Raw genomic sequence first — 18,321 nt, 5'->3', positions numbered from 1 at the left:
TGCATTAATCTCCACCCCGGCGCCGCGCTCCCTTCCTCGCGGCTGTATAACGTGTCTAAGCCTGAGAGGGAGGCTCTCGAAGATTACATATCTTCCTCGCTCGCCGCTGGTCTCATTCGCCCTTCTTCCTCCCCGTTAGCTGCCGGTTTCTTTTTTGTCGAGTCACTCCGCCCTTGTGTTGATTACCGCGCTCTTAATAACATCACGGTCAAGAACAAATACCCACTCCCATTATTGGATTCCGCATTTAATTCCCTCAGTTCTGCTAAGTTCTTCACGAAACTTGATCTCCGCAACGCTTACCACCTCGTCCGCATCCGGAAGGGGGACGAGTGGAAGACCGCATTTAACACCCCCATTGGCCATTTTGAATACCTCGTCATGCCTTTTGGTCTCACCAATGCACCCGCCGTTTTTCAGTGTCTTATTAATGACGTACTACGCGATATGCTTGGTCGCTTCGTTTTTGTTTATCTGGATGATATTTTGATTTTTTCGGACTCTCTTGAGGAACACACCCAGCAGGTGCGGCTGGTATTACAGAGGCTCCTTGCCAACAGACTTTTTGTCAAGGCGGAGAAATGTACTTTCCACGCTCCCTCTGTTTCTTTTCTGGGGTTCATTGTGGAGAAGGGGCAACTCCGAGCCGACCCTGCCAAGATCCAGGCTGTGGTCCAGTGGCCCCCTCCTACATCAAGGAAGGACCTTCAAAGGTTTCTGGGCTTCGCTAATTTTTACCGCCGCTTTATTCAGGACTTCAGTCGGGTTGCAGAACCTTTGAACCGTCTCACATCCCCTAAGAGTCCGTTTGTATGGACCCCAGATGCCAATGCCGCTTTTGAAGACCTTAAATTGCGTTTCACCTCGGCTCCTGTCCTGGCTCACCCTGACCCCTTGTCTCAATTTTTTGTCGAGGTTGATGCGTCCGACACCGGCGTGGGGGCTGTCCTCTCCCAGCGCTCCACCACCGACCACAAGTTGCACCCCTGCGCCTTCTTCTCACGTCGCCTGACCCTGGCAGAGAGAAATTACGACATCGGCAATAGGGAATTATTGGCCGTTGTCTTGGCGCTGCAGGAGTGGAGGCACTGGCTGGAGGGTTCTGAGGTCCCTTTTGTTGTTCTCACGGACCATAAAAACCTGGCCTATCTCCGTTCGGCTCACAGGCTCAACCCCCGGCAGGCACAATGGGCGCTTTTCCTAACCCGTTTTGACTTTTCCCTGACCTTCCGCCCTGGCTCCAGAAACGGCAAGCCCGACGCCCTCTCCAGGATGTACTCCCCACCCTTGGACGCTCCTCCCAAGGAGACCATCCTTCCTCAGTCCCGTATCCTGGGGGGACTTCAGTGGGAGGTAGAGAAGCAGGTAATGGATGCCATGGTGGACTCCTCCCCCCCGAGTGACTGCCCGGCCGGGCGTCTGTTCGTGGTCCCGGGCCTCCGCTCTCAGGTCCTTCGCTGGGCGCACGAGTCCAAGCTCGCCTGCCACCCTGGAATTGCACGCACCATCTTCCTCCTGTCTCAGCGCTTCTGGTGGCCTTCCCTGCGGGCTGACGTCAGGGAGTTTGTGGCCGCCTGTACTACCTGTGCAAGAAATAAACCGTCCCATCAGGCTCCAGCCGGTCTTCTGCGCCCTCTGCCCATCCCCACCCGGCCGTGGTCCCATGTGGCTTTGGACTTTGTAACGGGTCTTCCCCCTTCCAACGGCAACACACACAAGATGGCCCATTTTGTTGCCCTCCCCAAACTCCCTTCGGCGCTCGAGACAGCTCAACTCCTGGTCCACCATGTCTTCAGGCTCCACGGCATCCCCCTCGATGTGGTCTCTGACCGGGGTCCCCAGTTCTCCTCGGCAGTTTGGAGGGCTTTTTGCAGGGCCATGGGGGCTACCGCCAGCTTGTCGTCAGGCTACCACCCGCAGACGAACGGCCAGTCTGAGCGAGCTAACCAGGACTTGGAGGCTGCCATTCGCTGCGTTTGCCACCAGCAGCCCGCCTCTTGGGCCATCAACCTGCCGTGGATAGAGTATGCCCGCAATTTCCTCGTCTGCTCGGCCACAGGCCTTTCGCCTTTCCACGGAGCGTATGGGTACCAGCCCCCAGCTTTTCCTTCACTGGAGGCAGAGTCTGCAGTCCCTTCCGTCTCTGCCCACCTACGCCGTGCTCGCCTGGCTTGGCGAAACACCCGGAAGGCCCTGGCACGCACAGCCGAGCGCAACCAGCGTCTGGCCAATCGCCACCGCTTGCCGGCCCCCGAATACAAACCTGGCCAGAGGGTATGGCTGTCGACTCGGGACTTGCCCCTCCACACAAACTCCAGGAAACTACAGCCCAGATTCATCGGTCCTTACCCTGTGGAACGGGTCATCTGCCCCTCCTCTGTCCTGCTGCGCCTCCCAGATGCCCTGGGAATACACCCCACCTTCCACGTCTCCCTCATTAAACCTGTCAGCGTCAGCGACCTCAGCCCTCCGGAGGTGCCGCCACCTCCTCCCAGGCTAATAGACGGCCACCCGGCTTTCTCGGTCAAGGCCATTTTGGATGTGAGAAGAAGGGGCAGGGGTTTCCAGTACTTGGTCGACTGGGAGGGGTACAGCCCCGAGGACCGCTCATGGGTTTCTCGTGCCCTCATTTTGGATCCTAAACTGCTCTCTGACTTTTACAGCCGCTTCCCGGAGAAGCCAGGTAGGCCGCCAGGTGGCGCCCATCCTTAAGGGGGGGATACTGTCACGTCCGGTTGCCCTTGTTTGTGCTTCTTTCTCCCTCCTGTCATTTTCTGTTACTCCAGATCTGTTGCACCTGGCTGGAGGCGGAGCCGTTGAACGCACCTGAAGCTGATGACCCCCGTCCTGTATTTAAGCTCACCTCTAACTGCTGGCCGTCGCTGGATTATTCGCCTTCGTCACCCGATGCTACCAAACCCTGTTACTCTAGTTTATGCGTTCAGCGGCTCGAGCCTCCACCAGCCCTGCTCTATATATATATATATATATATATATATATATTCTTTTTCCATGGTGTACCCCTTTTCTACACCATCGCCTTTTGTTACCCTTTTGGACTCAATAAACTGTTTGACTGTACTCACCTGCCTCCTGCCTCCGCGTCTGGGATCCTGGCCCAACCAAGCCGTGACAAAAATGTCCTTTACAATCGACCATTTGGTAAAAGGTTTTACTATAGTCAGGTAGAGCTAGCGTAGAGGTGCTAACCAATGCTTGTTTGAGATCACAAAAGGCCTTTTCTGCCTCAGGAGTCCATTTAAGATTATCTGTCATTTTTATATCTTCAGTATACATTATGGCCTGCAATGGAGCTGATATTTCAGAATAATTAGGTACCCACATCCTGCAATAATTTGTAAGTCCTAGAAAGGACATCATTTGTTTTTTTGTTTGGGGTTTGGGTGCTCGCAGGATAGCTGTTTTCCTATCTTCTAGAATAGTTCTTCCACCTGCACTTAATTGGTGACCTAAGTATTTAACTTTTTCTTTACAGAATTGCAATTTAGCCTTGCTAACTTTGTGTCCTTCTTCTGCTAAATGTTTTAAGGTTGCCAAAGTGTCAACCTCACAATCTTCTTTCGTTTTTGATGCAATAAGTATGTCATCTACATACGTGAGTATCTGACTATTCCTTGGATTTAAAGTTGGTGGATTAAAAGTTGACAAACTTGCATTCATCACTTGAGAGTATATCGTGGGACTTTCACAGTAACCTTGAGGTAATCTTGTATATGTATATCGCTTCCCTCTAAAAGAGAAAGCGAACCAAAATTGACTGTCTTTATCTACTGGAACTAAAAAGAATGCATTACTAATGTCTACTACCATAAAGTATGTAGCGTCTGACCTTAAAGAATTCTAAAGAGTATGTGGGTCAGGTACAAATGGCACCCTCTGAATTACTGCATTATTTACTTCTTTTAGATCCTGTACCAACCTCCAACCAACAGAAGGGGGAGTCTTTTTAACCGGAAAAATGGGTGTATTACACGGTGAATCTGGGCATTCAATTATTATTTTAGCTTTTATCAATTCAACAATCACAGGTTTTATTCCTTCATATGCATCTGGTTTCAACGGGTATTGACGCACACAAGGTCTGTGTTCAGTTTTTGCTCTAATCTGTACTGGTAATGTTCCCTTAATTAATCCTACGTCCGATGGTCCTTTTGACCATAGTGTTTCGGGAATACCGTTTAAGTACTCCTCCTCTTCACCGGTTAATAAATATTGTCACTCTATTTTATCTTGTAAATGTCTCCTCGGCCATGCCCTTGACTTCGGTCTATATACATATATTCCTCTTCCTCCATTAGGTCCACTAGCCTGGAAATACTTTTAAACATCTTCCGCATTGAAGGTGTCTAGTTTTTGCATTTTCAATCAAATGTAAAATAGCATGCATTTACAAAAAGGCCCACAGTCTTTCATTCATCATTGTCTCTTTTAGGAAAAGACACATGAAGAATGGAATCATTGACATAAAAAATATTCTACTCAAAAAAAGTAAAGGGCTCCCAGGTAGCGCTGATATGCCCAAACACAAATATTTTGGTGTTATATATAACTAATATTGGCCCTCAAGTAATTTTTACTTCTTAATTCATTTTGAAGCAAAAGGGGTGTGTCCTGCGTGAGACAGGAAGGTCCCCTAGACATAAACAATAATGGCACCAATAACTAACAGACACACATACACTAATATTTACGATTAAAGTGGTATACCATAAGCCGTTTTTTTTTTGTTTTCTCTTCGTGCCTGGTGAGACACGGCGTAGAGCCTGCTCTACGGATTATTTTTCTTTTCTAGATTGTCTTTTCGGCACAACAGGTCACATGCTCACCTGTGCTGAGTTTTTTATTTTTTCTATTGTTTTAATTTATTTTTTTTGTTTGTTTTTGTGATATCACATCCGCGGTACAACAGGTACTGTTGGGTATCCTGTTGGATTTTTTTTTCCTATTTTTCTGCCACCCTGTACTCTTTTTGTCTATTCTTTTTCCCTGTCTCTCTCTGCCCTGCTATTTTCATCCATACGTAAGTATGCTGAATACCTTCTTTGTTCATTTGTTTTTCCTTACAGTTTGTTTTGTTTCTGATTTTTTTGCTGTAAGTCTTTTATTCCTGCCGTAGAAAGTTTGCCATTAAAATCGTATTGTTTTATCCAATACGGTAACGGTTTTAACGCATCTGGATCCTGTTTTTCTACCATTATCCAATCTTTGCATTCTAGACTGTCTATTACTTTTTTACGTTGTTTACTTTGCCCTTTTCCCATTTTGACAATTTGGTCCCAACTAAGATGAGTGCTCCTAGGGAGTCCTAATAGTTGGGGATGTTCTTAGTGAGGTGGTGATCAATGCCTTATTGTGGTAATTGTCAAGCTTCTACCCCGGTGAGGGCGGACAATTCTTGCCTTTGCATCCACAACAAGTCACCACTTACAATCTCACTGTTTGGTATGGAGTTCGAAACCTAGTGGTAATCTTACTCCCATTCACACACACATGTTCACACCTTTAACGCGTTTTCCTTTTGCCAGAGGACGCCGCCGCCCTTGCAGAATTTAACTGTATCCTTTTCAACAGGCGAGTCTGCCCTCGCTTGCAGAATTTAACTGTATCCTTTTCAACAGGCGAGTCTGCCCTCGCGCGGACTTTAACTGGTCTTTGTTTACCTGATAGAGTCTAGAATTGTCAGGGTTTGGTACACTTCTATTTTTCAGCACAGAGGACTCTGCCGTCCTGTGTAGAATTTAACTAGTCTGTTTCAACTAGGGGCGTCTACCCACCTACGGAATTTAACTGTCTGACCTGCAGGGTTTTTATACCTTATCGCCTAACTCGTCACCCCTTGAATACCGGTATTTTATTTCACTCGTCACACATTCCTTTTTTAAGTGAAATATTCTACTCACGTCTCCGTGTTCCTGGATCTCCGTCAACCGTCGGATCCCAGCCCCGGAAAGGGTATTGGTCGCTGTGGCCACAGACTTGCCTGGATCTCTCTCCCACGCTGGAATCGTCGGGTCTGTTGGAATCCGGCTCGAAGGACCAATTTAATGTTAGGGTTAAACCCAAAACATTATCACTAACTGTGAAAGAAGACACAAAGACGTGAGATATAGGCTTGCAAGGAGAGTGATCAGAGACTGTTCAGTAACATTCATCCAACCTACTCTGAAAAACAGTCTCTGCTCTCCTTCTTTTATTAAAGTTTAGGTGTGCCCTATTACATAGGTCTCAATCGTCTAAGGGAGGGGGAACAGTTCACACGGTTGAGACTGGTTTCAACATCAAGCATATTTTGAGAAAGCAAAGACAGATAGGAGACATCAAGCTTATTTTGAGAAAGCAGAATGTCTCAAGGAGACATCCTGTTATTGAGTGTCTAAAGGAATGTGATGAGTTATGCAAACGTGTGATCTATGTGCATGTAATAGTAACTTGGATAATATGAAGCAAGCTTATTGAATTTGATTACATGATATATACAGCTTTATTCCAACTACCGGGAATCGAACAACGGCCGCGGTGGTGAGAGCACCAAGTCCCAGCCACTAGACAACCAGGGACTGCATCATGTCTGCACTCTGAAAGGCAGAGACTGTGTCGCTTTGACGTACTCCAGCAAAGGAACCAAAATAGTTCTGAGGCTGGACCTTCTCTGCCAACACTGCATCGCAGGGGAATTAGCTCAAATGGTAGAGCGCTCGCTTAGCATGCTAATCCGGGCCCCAATCCCGATGTCTAGGCCAAATACAGCCATAGGTATCACCCTAAACTGGATTCAGAGTCCAGAGTGCTAACCATGGAACCCTTTGTTTTGGGTGTGACTGGCACCTTCTGGCGTAACAATGGAGGCTTTGCAAACCAGGACAACAACTTTACTCTCTGATGAGCGCAAAGTATTTTCGGGTACAATCCAGGGGTCTTGTGCTCTCATGGAAATGGCTGTTCTTTTCCAACAGGAGTTGAGATGAAACGTATTCAAATAGACACTCAAATGATCACTCAATCAGAATTACTCCGTTTGCCAATTTCAGACTGCGTGACAAAGACTCAAGTCCAACTCCACTGACAGGGAAGCGGAGGTCCTTCAGACAAGACGGTATTGCCATTCTTTGCCGGCAGACATAACACAAGAAACAGCTTGTCCTTCGAGTCGGACTTGAACCAGCGACCTAAGGATGCCAGCTTGAACCACTACAGTCCTCCGCTCTTCCAACTGAGCTATCGAAGGTCTTGTTGCTTTGGTGCGAATGAGTACAGCCAAGCGTTTGACAGCGTCTTCACTGTGTACTGCTTTCCTTTCCTGAGACGCCGGATCCAGAATCTCTTCGAAGCCGTCCGGAAGTCCTTCTCCATGGCTTCTCCAAACTCCTCCCATGTCAGAGTTTTTGGCTCAGCGAATGCCAAAGCCGCGGACCGCTTGGCCTGTCGGTTCCTGTCAGCTGAAGTCCCATGAGCCAAAAAGGCCCAATAGAACTCCTTCAGCTTGACGGCATCCCTCACCAATGGTATCCACCAACGGGTTCTAGGATTACCACCACGACAGGCCCTGACCACCTTAGGGCCACTGCCGCCTCGACAATGGAGGCACAGAACATCCCTAACTCCCTCTGGATCTTGCAGGTCACTGGGAAGATATTCGGCTCGAAGGACCATTTGGTCCCGAACATGAAACTTTTGATCTGAGTGTCCCGGATTCAAGTCCCTGTTCAGGTGACCAGGTCTGAGGTCCTCTTGCAAACGCCTCCTTTGCCCTCAAAATACAAGGACAACAGGACAATACCTTGGTACTTTATGGAAACTACATGAGGAGCCGGGCTTTTAACTGGAACTGGAAAGACTTGCGGCCGCGCACTGTCAGAAGTGGGATTTGAACCCACGCCTCATTAGAGACTGCAACCTGAATGCAGCGCCTTCGACCGCTCGTCCATCCTGACCCTCCAGGTCTCGCTCCTTCTGTTCCCTGAGAAACTAGGTCAGCTGTGGAATTGATCAAACACCAGGATGGCCACATCAATAAAAACAGAACAAAAAATGATATCTAGAGCAGCAAAAGACCTGATTAGCTCAGTCGGCAGCGCATGAGACTCTTAATCTGATGGTCGTGGGTTCGAGCCCCATATTGGGCGATTCAGCACTTTTATTGATACATCTGAAAGATATCTTTCCTGTTGAAAACTGTTCAACATGCAGAAAACATTTCATTCCAAATACACAAAAACAAGTCTTTTGACCAAAGCCCTGGGGGCTCACTTCGTAGGGCATCAGACTTTAAATCTGAGTGTCAAGAGTTCAAGTCCCTTCAGAGATCAAGCACAAGTCCTTGTTCCTATTTGTCACCTTAACTTTTTTTGTAAAAGAAGGACTTGAATGGCCATGTTTCCACCCAGTTTCGAACTGGGGACCTTTTGCGTGTTAGGCAAACGTGATAACCGCTACACTATTGTTAGGGTTAAACCCAAAACATTATCACCCACTGTGAAAGAAGACACAAAGACGTGAGATGTAGGCTTGCAAGGAGAGTGATCAGAGACTGTTCAGTAACATTCATCCAACCTACTCTGAAAACAGTCTCTGCTCTCCTTCTTTTTATGAATTAGAGTTTAGGTGTGCCCTATTACATAGGTCTCAATCGTCTAAGGGAGGGGGAACAGTTCACACGGTTGAGACTGGTTTCAACATCAAGCATATTTTGAGAAAGCCAAGACAGATAGGAGACATCAAGCTTATTTTGAGAAAGCAGAATGTCTCAAGGAGACATCCTGTTATTGAGTGTCTAAAGGAATGTGATGAGTTGTGCAAACGTGTGATCTATGTGCATGTAATAGTAACTTGGATAATATGAAGTAAGCTTATTGAATGTGCTTTATTCCAACAATATGTGTTTCAAAAACATTGTGCATTTGGACATTTGCGGGGCTAAGAAAACAGACCACATTAGCAAAACAAAAGAGGTTCGGGTCTAACATTTAAGGGAAGCGCTCTACTATCTGAGGTAATTCCCCTGCTGCTGCAATGTTGGCAGAGAAGGTCCAGTCACAGAACTATTTTGGTTCCTTTGCTGGAGTACGTCAAAGTGACACTGTCTCTGCCTTGCTGAGTGCAGACATAAGGCAGTTCCTGGTGGTCTAGTGGCTAGGATTCGGCGCTCTCACCGCCGCGGCCCGGGTTCGATTCCCGGTCAGGGAATTGACATTTGGGTAGGTTTTGACTGGAGATAGGATTTGTCTTCGGCCTCGGTCGAATGGTCGGGGTCATCTTGAAGCACAAACCGTTGTCATCCTGAAGCGACTGACAACAGAAATATAAACAAAACATGGACACACAATGGACAACACAATAAGACAAGGTCCTCGACTGAGAATGCTGTCAGGACTGGGTTTAGGGTGAGACAGAGCATTTGTCGGATGCTCAGGGATAGATCCTTGTTAGAATAAAATGTAGATAGAATGAATATAGCATCAGTTATCACCCTTATATCCATTTGCTTAGACAATAGAAAGAGTGTTTGAATGTGCTGAAGAAGAAATGTTCCTGTGGCCCTGATCAGAGACCCCCAGCAACCCCCAGGTCCTGGAGGTGCCTGGATGCGCCAATCGCAGGTTACAAGCCAAACCTGTCAAGCCGTGATTGTGATTTCATGTTTTGTTGAAGAAAAGCCCATAATTTGTGGAACAATTTTCCCTACAAGGGAGAAACATTTGTCGATTTGGACAATTGTCAATATGCCCCCACTTTGGACACATCGTCTTGTGTCATTGTTTGGCAACTGCTTCACCAGTCCCCTTAAAGGGCTCACCCTTCATTGTGTAGTGGTTAGCACGTTTGCCTTACATGCAAAAGGTCCCTAGTTGGAAACTGGGTGGAAGCAAGGCCGTTCAATTCCTTCTTTCACAAAAAAATCAAGGTGACAAATGGGAACAAGGATATGTGCTTGATCCCTGAAGGTGTGTACACGGGCATCTGTCCCCAGTTTGGACACACAATCCATATTTCCCGGATGACTGATCAGGTGCGTCACTGGCCTGCACGAAGGGGCTTATAGGAAGGAGGTGGCCGCTGTGGTGTCGTTGCATGCAAACAACATCCTCATCCTTGACACAGCGAAGACCAAGGAGGAGAATAATCGTGGATTCGGTCCGCTTACACTGGCAGGATTTCACCAGTCCTGTTGAAAGCCTGGCCACTGGTGTGGTTTCCGTTATGCAGTAGTTCGCCTAACACTGAAGACACTCCTTCGCCGGCGCTGTGGATTAGTTTGTCAAAGTTCCTCGTAAACAGGAGGTCCTGGGTTCAAATCCCAGCAGTGCCTTGCATATGTGTTTCAGCGACTCCATTTTTTTCTCTCCAACATTTCAAGTAAATGTTTTGAATCAGATGTCATGTTCTGTTGAAGAAATATCCATCATTTCTGATGTCATATGTAGCATAAATGTCATAAGTACTACAATGCTCTCGACAAAGGCAAAAACATTGTGCATTTGGAGATTTGCGGGGCTAAGAAAACAGACCACATTAGCAAAACAAAAGAGGTTCGGGTCTAACATTTAAGGGAAGCGCTCTACTATCTGAGGTAATTCCCCTGCTGCTGCAATGTTGGCAGAGAAGGTCCAGTCACAGAACTATTTTGGTTCCTTTGCTGGAGTACGTCAAAGTGACACTGTCTCTGCTTTGCTGAGTGCAGACATAAAGCAGTCCCTGGTGGTCTAGTGGCTAGGATTTGGCGCTCTCACCGTTCGATTCCCGGTCAGGGAATTGCCATTTGGGTAGGTTTTGACTGGAGATAGGATTTGTCTTCGGCCTCGGTCGAATGGTCGGGGTCATCTTGAAGCACAAACCGTTGTCATCCTGAAGCGACTGACAACAGAAATATAAACAAAACATGGACAACACAATAAGACAAGGTCCTCGACTGAGAATGCTGTCAGGACTGGGTTTAGGGTGAGACAGAGCATTTGTCGGATGCTCAGGGATAGATCCTTGTTAGAATAAAATGTAGATAGAATGAATATAGCATCAGTTATCACCCTTATATCCATTTGCTTAGACAATAGAAAGAGTGTTTGAATGTGCTGAAGAAGAAATGTTCCTGTGACCCTGATCAGAGACCCCCAGCAACCCCCAGGTCCTGGATGTGCCTGGATGCGCCAACCGCAACCCTGCAGATGTTCATGTTTATCCTGCAAGAATGTGTCAAGATAAGAACTCATAAAACAATAAAAGTAATACACACACATACACACACATACACATAGAGAAACAAATACAGCTCGTGCAACTGCCACCACTAGAGTTGCATGACCATGTAGTAGGGACCCCCAAAAGAGAATAAATAAAGAGGAGTTTGAACTGCATACTCAGTGGAGCGGCATGTCACTGGGTATGTGGTTTCACTCTCCTCGCTGCGAGTAACTTTGAATATTGTTGTCTGTCTCTTCTGTATTTCTGCATTTAAGTGTTTTTACAAGTGTCACAGGAGTTTGACCCTGACAACCCACTGACTCACAACGACCTTGCACATCTACACGTGTCAGGGTTCAACATATTGGCCTCTCATGTTACATGGTGTGACTAGGGACGTTGAGTCAGTACTTCAGTCTCCGCATTGAACGTCTGCAGCAACTGCACTAAGCCACTTGCTGCCGCTGTCTTTGCTCAGAATGAAGTCACAAGAGTGCCATACAGACTGACTCCTTGAGATAACCAGAGTCATGTCTCTGAATTTGGACACAGGTCAAGTGGCTGGGCTTGTTGTGGGCGACCTGATGAGACCACCACTCAGCATGTGGCATGTGCGAGAGACTAGTCCGGGCGGGACCGGTGCAACTCATACTTACCTGCCAGGGGAGATACCATGATCAAGAAGGTGGTTCACCCAGGGCGAGGCTCAGCCATTGCACATGGGTTGAGCTGACCTCTGCGAATTCCCCAAATGCGGGAATCTCGACTGCATAATTTGTGGTAGTGGGGGACTGCGTTCGCGCTCTCCCCTTATCCCGTGTTTAAAACAAGAGGCAGGTGCAGCACCACGCCAAGCTCCTTGGCTTGCGAGTGCAGCCAGACCGAGCAAGAAACGACCAGCCCAGCACTACCAATGCTTGCTGGAAAGGTCTGCCCATCCACGGGAGACAACCAACCAGCCGTGAGGCCGATCTGCTCTCAGTCAGGAAACCTCAATGAGAAACGGCAACAAGACAGAGAAAGAGCGTCGGCAACCATTTCGATTGATCTGAGTCTAAAGTTCAAGGTTTGCTCGCAGGCAAATTTGAAGCAGCGAGAATGAGCAATCCGCACCTCTGAGTAAGAGTTCATGGTTCTCACCCAAAAAACGATAGCTTGTAGCCGTAATCGTGTTGTTGTTTGTATTCTGTGTTTTGTCTGAGTCACGGCTGGTGTGTGTTGCTTTTTGCTGTTTTCTTGCCTGAAAGGACTTCTCGCTCAGCCAAAGCAAAGCCAGGTAAAAACGTAATCATTTGTACCTTTGTTGGAATAGTTGCATCTTGTGCCTGTAGTGACACTGCCTGCAGTGATGGTTATTTCACCACCACCACCTGCTCATACCCCATTGGAGCAGCAGCAACCACCTCCTGTGTCAAAAAACTCAAACAAAAACCATGTCTGTGCTGTGGCCAACCAAAATGAAAATATCAAGTGGATGGGACATCAACCACGACGTTCATCAACAAGGCCCTGTCAGATAATCTTATTGCTGCAGAAGGTCTGACAGACCCGAAGATGCCATTTAAAGATTTCAGTCAAACAGACTTCTTCCAGCGAGAGGTGGATGAGACAAGAAAAAGGGTGGAGGAAAAACAGCAGAAGAAGAGAAAGAGGGAGGAATCTCCTCCACCCCCTGTCCGAAAGTGCCTCTGCAGGATGCAGCTGAAGCAGGGCCGGAAAAGCCCCCGCATCCACACTGGCTTCAGAGAAGTACATCTACTGTCCTGCCAAAGTGTTCTCCATCTATAGAGAGCACAGGATGGGAAAAGAGATGAGCTGGAGGGAGTTCCAGGCCTCTCCGTTTTATGAAAAGGAGAAACAAAGGCGGCAAAATAAATGAACAATGTGTATATTCATTATTCATAACTGCTTACATGTAGATTTTTTTTATTATTATTGAGAGTGTTCTTGAGTGTGGCAACCTGATAAATAAATATTCTTTGTGACATTGCATTGATTTTGTATTTTATTTCAAGCACTGGTATCAATACAAGCCTGATAGGAATAATTTGTAATTATATAGGGATTAATTGGAAAAAAATAATATTGTGGAGAAGAAAACTGTGACTTGACTGCTGGCTTAGACGGGATTCAAATACCTGACTTCATTTCTCCAAAGTCTCTCTGCTTGTCTGACATCTGTCTCGCATCCTGATTGGCTGGCAGCAAATGTCAACAACACAAGCAATTGCACAGAGACTACATCAGCATCACTGCAGTAAGGTTTCAATACGTTTCTACTTCTGACAGAAATGTGCAAATACTCAAGTGCTGTCCACCTTAACTGTCAGGTGGTCCGTTCTCTTACTTTTCAGGTGTCATTCTGAGTTCTGCCCTTTCGCAGGAAAAAGAGCTTTTGTACTTTTTCACATGAACTCTAAAGAAAGGTACAAGCTGAGATACACTGCATTGGCTGAGAATTGGACCCAGGGCTCCCGCTTGGCAAGCGAGAACTCTACCACTGAACCACCAATGCCACATGTCGGAGAAAAGTGGCTGAGCCTATGCAAAGTGGCACTGAATGACAACACATCACAATGTCATACTCTTCGGATTTAGCTCCTTCTGGCGTAATGGGATCCACAACAATCATGTCAGGTTTGGATGCACCGTAGACTCGTTTTTGAAGGGCAAGTGACAAAAAGAGGTACGTGGATCAAAATTCAGCTGCCAAAGTTTCACGGACCAAGCACCCAGGTACTGCTGGGATTTGAACCCAGGATCTCCTGTTTATTAGACAGGCACTTTCACCAGCTAAGCCATAGTGCCAGCTGAGCATGTCAACCTGGCAATGCTGCCTTTACTCTTCTAGACAGTAACTGCTTGCAACGTTGAGACGACGCCATTTGTCGTGTGTCATTCGGTCAGCAGGTGGGGAATCCCGTATATATTTGGCACCGATACAAAGGGTTTACCTATTGGGAAGAATGCAAGGGCTCTCCAAAAGAGTCCAAGACAAATGTCACACGAGGGTCTGGAAATGGTCCCTGGGACTGACACAAATAACTAGGCTGTTAATCTGGACTAACATAACATAATACCCACATGGGAAACAAAACGCAGAGTGTGTGAATGCCTTTTAAAAAGTAGTCTCTGGAGGGTCAGGGTGGCCGAGTGGTCAAAGGCACTGCCTTCAGGTTGCAGTCTCGAATGAGGCGTGGGTTCGAATCCCACTCCTGACAGCTTCTTGCATCTTGAAGTGGCGTCACCCTTCATTCCAGAGTGGCCGAGGCTGTTACTCCTGGGCAGTAAACCAGGGGTGCTTTTCAAAATGTCTGCTGCTGTGTACAAAAGTGTACAAAGAAGACCTATTGTATCCCGGGGTCTTGCATTTCTCCTGAAAACAGGATTTGTATCTCAACATGACCTCTGATAAAAAAGTATGGAAATACCAGTAGAGGACTGCTGGAATTGGAACCAATGAGCCCCTCTTTGCTAGACATGTAATTTGACCAACTAAAGCATCGTGCCTGTGAAGCATGCAAACTTGACTTGAATGGTGCCTTTAGTAGAAAAGGAAATCCTGTGCATCTGGCACGGACACAAAAACAGCTCACCAATGGGGAAACATGTTCATACAAGGGAGGGAGACCAAAGTGTCAATTGTCACCAGTGAAACACCCTCGAGAGGTAAACAAAACAGCATGTCAAAGCAGAGCGTCAACAATCCTCTCAGTCACCAAGACTGCAAGGAGCAGATCAATGGGGGCAGTGGACCCCATTATCCTCTACCCAAAATTTAGACCACGAGTGCAGAGAATGTGGACCGTGAAGGAACAACAAAAGCCCCCGTCGATAACACCCTGCCCCTCATAACCCCCCGTCCCCATAACCAACAGCGCAGAACCCAGTGAACTGTGAAACACCCCCATCAAGGCAACCAACCGACCAGGTAAAGGTAAAGAAAACAGCATGGCACGGAGAATGCGGTCTGTTAAGGATGAGTTAGTCGATTTTAGCTGGAAACATTTGATGCAATGGTGTCCTGTGGTCGATTAGCTCAGTTGATCAGAGCGTGGTGCTAATAAAGCCACGGTCATGGGTTCACCCCCGTACTGACCACTCTTCTTTATCTGCTCCAGGAACAACAAAAGCCCACGGCAAAAACCCATCGGGCCCCATAACCAACAGCGCACAACCCAATCAACTGCGAAACACCCCCATCAAGGCCGCTAACTGACCGGGGAAAGGTCAAGAAAACAGCATGGCAAAGCAGAGCGGTGGCAAACCTCTCGCGCACCGTGACTGCATGAAGCAGATCAATGGGGGCGGCCACCCCATTGTCCTCTACCCAAAATTTAGACCCCGAGTGCAAAGAACGTGGACCGTGAAGGAACAACAAAAGCCCACGTCGACAACACCCTGCCCTCATAACCAACAGAACACCAGGAAAACCTATCCAAGGGTCAATGTACGTCAGGTTGGAAGCGTCGAACCAGGGTGAGGTTGACACACCTTGTCTGGTCCTCAGGGCGTCCGTGGCATGAGGTGAGACCCTAATTGAATTAACTCAGAGCAAATGACTACTGGATCGTGGGAGGGAGCAAAGCAGTGGCTCAACATATTTGACAGTGCATCCCATGCCGGAAAGCTCGATGAGCCACAGAGGAACAAAAGATGGCTGACTTACCTCAAGACCACATTGAGCCTTCTCCACCAATTACCTATGGTGGCATGGATTGTTTTGGCCCCTTTCACACAAAACAAGGGCGTAAAGAACAAAAACAGTACAGTCTACTATTCACTTGTCTATGTTCTGGAGGTGTTCACATAGAGATGCTGGAGGACTTGACCACTGACTCATTCATCAATGCCCCAAGATGCTTCATTGCCATCAGAGGTGCTGTTTGGCACATCCGATCAGATCAGGGAACATACTTAGTTTGAACTAAAAATGAAATGGAAAAGTCTCTAAAGGAAATAAACACAGAAAGAGTAACAGAATACCTGGCAGACAAGCAATGCAACTTTGTCATAAATGCAAGCCATATGGGAGGTGTTTGGGAGCGCCAGATCAGAACCATCAAAAGCGTGCTCATTTCAGTCCTAGCAAACAGTGCTGGCAGGTTGAGTGACAGTTCCTTGAGAACCTTTCTTTAGGAAGCCATGTCTGTTGTGAATAATCACCCTCTTACTGTGGACAATGTAAACAACCCATGTGTCTGGAACCACTGACACCTAACCACCTGATTACCATGTAGTCATTTATTCCCATGCCACCACGTGTTTCCAAAATGGCGCTGCGGACGGCTGCCTTGGTGTGTTGGTCCTCCAGCACCTGGACTCCGCAGGAACCTATGCTAGGCTCCTGTTTGTGGACTTCAGCTCCGCCTTCAACACCATCCTCCCAACTCTGCTCCAGGAGAAGTTCTCCCAGCTGAGCGTGCCTGACTCCACCTGCAGGTGGATTACAGACTTCCTGTCTGACAGGAAACAGTGCGTGAAGCTGGGGAAACACATCTCAGATACAAAAACCGTCAGCACCTGATCCCCCCAGGGCTGCGTTCTTTCTCCTCTGCTCTTCTCCCTGTACACAAACAGTTGCACCTCCAGTCACCAGTCTGTCAAGCTCCCGAAGTCTGCGGACGACACCACCCTCATCGGACTTATCTCTGACGGCGACAAGTTTGCCTACAGGTGAGAGGTTGACCATCTGGTGACTTGGTGCAACCTGAACAACCTGGCGCTCAACGCCTTAAAAACAGTGGAGATGGTTGTGGACAACAGGAAGAACATAGCCTCTCCTGTCCCCATCACCCTCTGTGACTCTACGATTGACATTGTGGAGTCCTTCCGCATCCTGGGTACCATCATCTCCCAGGACCTCCAGTGGGAGCCGAACATCAGCTCCCTCATCAAGAAGGCACAGCAGAGGATGTACTTCCTACGTTCCTATGGCAGCTGAAGAAATTCATCCTGCCAAAGACAATGTTGGTGCACTTCTACAGCTCCATCATTGAGTCCATCCTCACCTCCTGCAATCTCCCGTCCCTCCAGGATCTGTACGCCTCCAGGACCCTAAGGCGTGCAGAAAAGGATTGTGGCCGATCCTTCTCAACACGGACACAGTCTCTTTGAGAAGAGGCTGCGGTCCATCAGGACCAAAACCTCACGCCACAAGAACAGTTTCTTCCCGTCTGCTGCCAGCCTCATCAACAAGTCCCGGAACCCCCCCCCCGACACTGTTCACACCCCACCTCTGCCTCATCCTGCCACTTTGACACTCTATATGCGTTAAATTAACGCTCAGTTTGGACTCTTAGGAAAAACAATCAGACTGCAGTTCCGGAACAACAAACAAAAAACAGACTGTGTACATATATTTAACCTGTATACTGTATATTTTGTATTTTCATTTTTTAATGGATGTGTCTGCACCTACTTCACCAAAACAAATCCCCAGTCGAGGTCAGCAGGCCCCGTCTCCACTGTAAACAGTGTGGACTGGGCAATGCTTCCCTTTTCGGAGGGTCCGGACGGTTTGCCAGAACCCCTTCGAGGCCGACCAAAAGTCGTGCTCCATGGCCTCACCGAATTCCTCCCACACCCGAGTTTTTGCCTCGACAACCGCCGAAGCCGCGAACCGTTTGGCCTGACAGTACCTGTCAGCTGCTTCCGGAGTCCCACAAGCCATCAATGCTCGATAGGACTCCTTCTTCAGCTTGATGGCGGCCCTGACCTCTGGTGTCCACCATCGGGTTCGGGGCCTGCCGGCACGACTGGCACCGACCGCCTTGCGGCCGCAGCTCCGGTCAGCCGCCTCAGCAATGGAGGCACGGAATATGGCCCATTCGGACTCAATATCCCGGTCCTCCCCCGGGATGCAGGCGAAGCTCTGCCAGAGGTGAGAGTTGAAGACTCGACGAACGGGAGACTCTGCCAGACGTTCCCAGCACACCCTCACTACTCGTTTGGGTCTACCAGGTCTGTCCAGCATCCTCCCCGCCATCTAATCCAACTCATCACCAGGTGGTGATCAGTTGACAGCTCAGCCCCTCTCTTCACCCGCCTGTCCAGAACATGCGGACGCAGGTCTGATGACACGACTGCAAAGTCGATCATAGACCTGCAGCCAAGGGTGTCCTG

General features: G+C 48.0%; 6 non-coding genes across 6 annotated transcripts; 3 read left to right on the top strand and 3 right to left on the bottom strand.

The window, feature by feature from the left end:
- Positions 1-7,159: 7,159 nt before the first annotated feature.
- On the bottom strand, positions 7,160-7,246 carry trnay-gua (transfer RNA tyrosine (anticodon GUA)). Its single transcript is given in 2 exon segments — positions 7,160-7,195; positions 7,210-7,246. It is a non-coding gene; the product is annotated as a tRNA-Tyr (tRNA).
- Positions 7,247-7,870: 624 nt separating this feature from the next.
- On the bottom strand, positions 7,871-7,952 carry trnal-cag (transfer RNA leucine (anticodon CAG)). The gene has a single exon. It is a non-coding gene; the product is annotated as a tRNA-Leu (tRNA).
- Positions 7,953-8,392: 440 nt separating this feature from the next.
- On the bottom strand, positions 8,393-8,462 carry trnav-aac (transfer RNA valine (anticodon AAC)). The gene has a single exon. It is a non-coding gene; the product is annotated as a tRNA-Val (tRNA).
- A 670-nt stretch (positions 8,463-9,132) lies between these two features.
- On the top strand, positions 9,133-9,204 carry trnae-cuc (transfer RNA glutamic acid (anticodon CUC)). Its single transcript has one exon. It is a non-coding gene; the product is annotated as a tRNA-Glu (tRNA).
- Positions 9,205-11,844: 2,640 nt separating this feature from the next.
- LOC131111110 (U1 spliceosomal RNA) lies at positions 11,845-12,008 on the top strand. Its single transcript, XR_009121108.1, has one exon. It is a non-coding gene; the product is annotated as a U1 spliceosomal RNA (small nuclear RNA).
- A 2,327-nt stretch (positions 12,009-14,335) lies between these two features.
- Positions 14,336-14,417, top strand: trnal-cag (transfer RNA leucine (anticodon CAG)). The gene has a single exon. It is a non-coding gene; the product is annotated as a tRNA-Leu (tRNA).
- The last annotated feature ends 3,904 nt before the right edge of the window (positions 14,418-18,321 follow it).

The sequence above is a fragment of the Doryrhamphus excisus genome, unplaced genomic scaffold (genome assembly GCF_030265055.1).
Source record: "Doryrhamphus excisus isolate RoL2022-K1 unplaced genomic scaffold, RoL_Dexc_1.0 HiC_scaffold_24, whole genome shotgun sequence".
Lineage (NCBI taxonomy): Eukaryota > Metazoa > Chordata > Actinopteri > Syngnathiformes > Syngnathidae > Doryrhamphus > Doryrhamphus excisus.
Note: the sequence above shows the minus strand (reverse complement) of the source record. Positions and strands in the feature narration are given on the sequence as shown.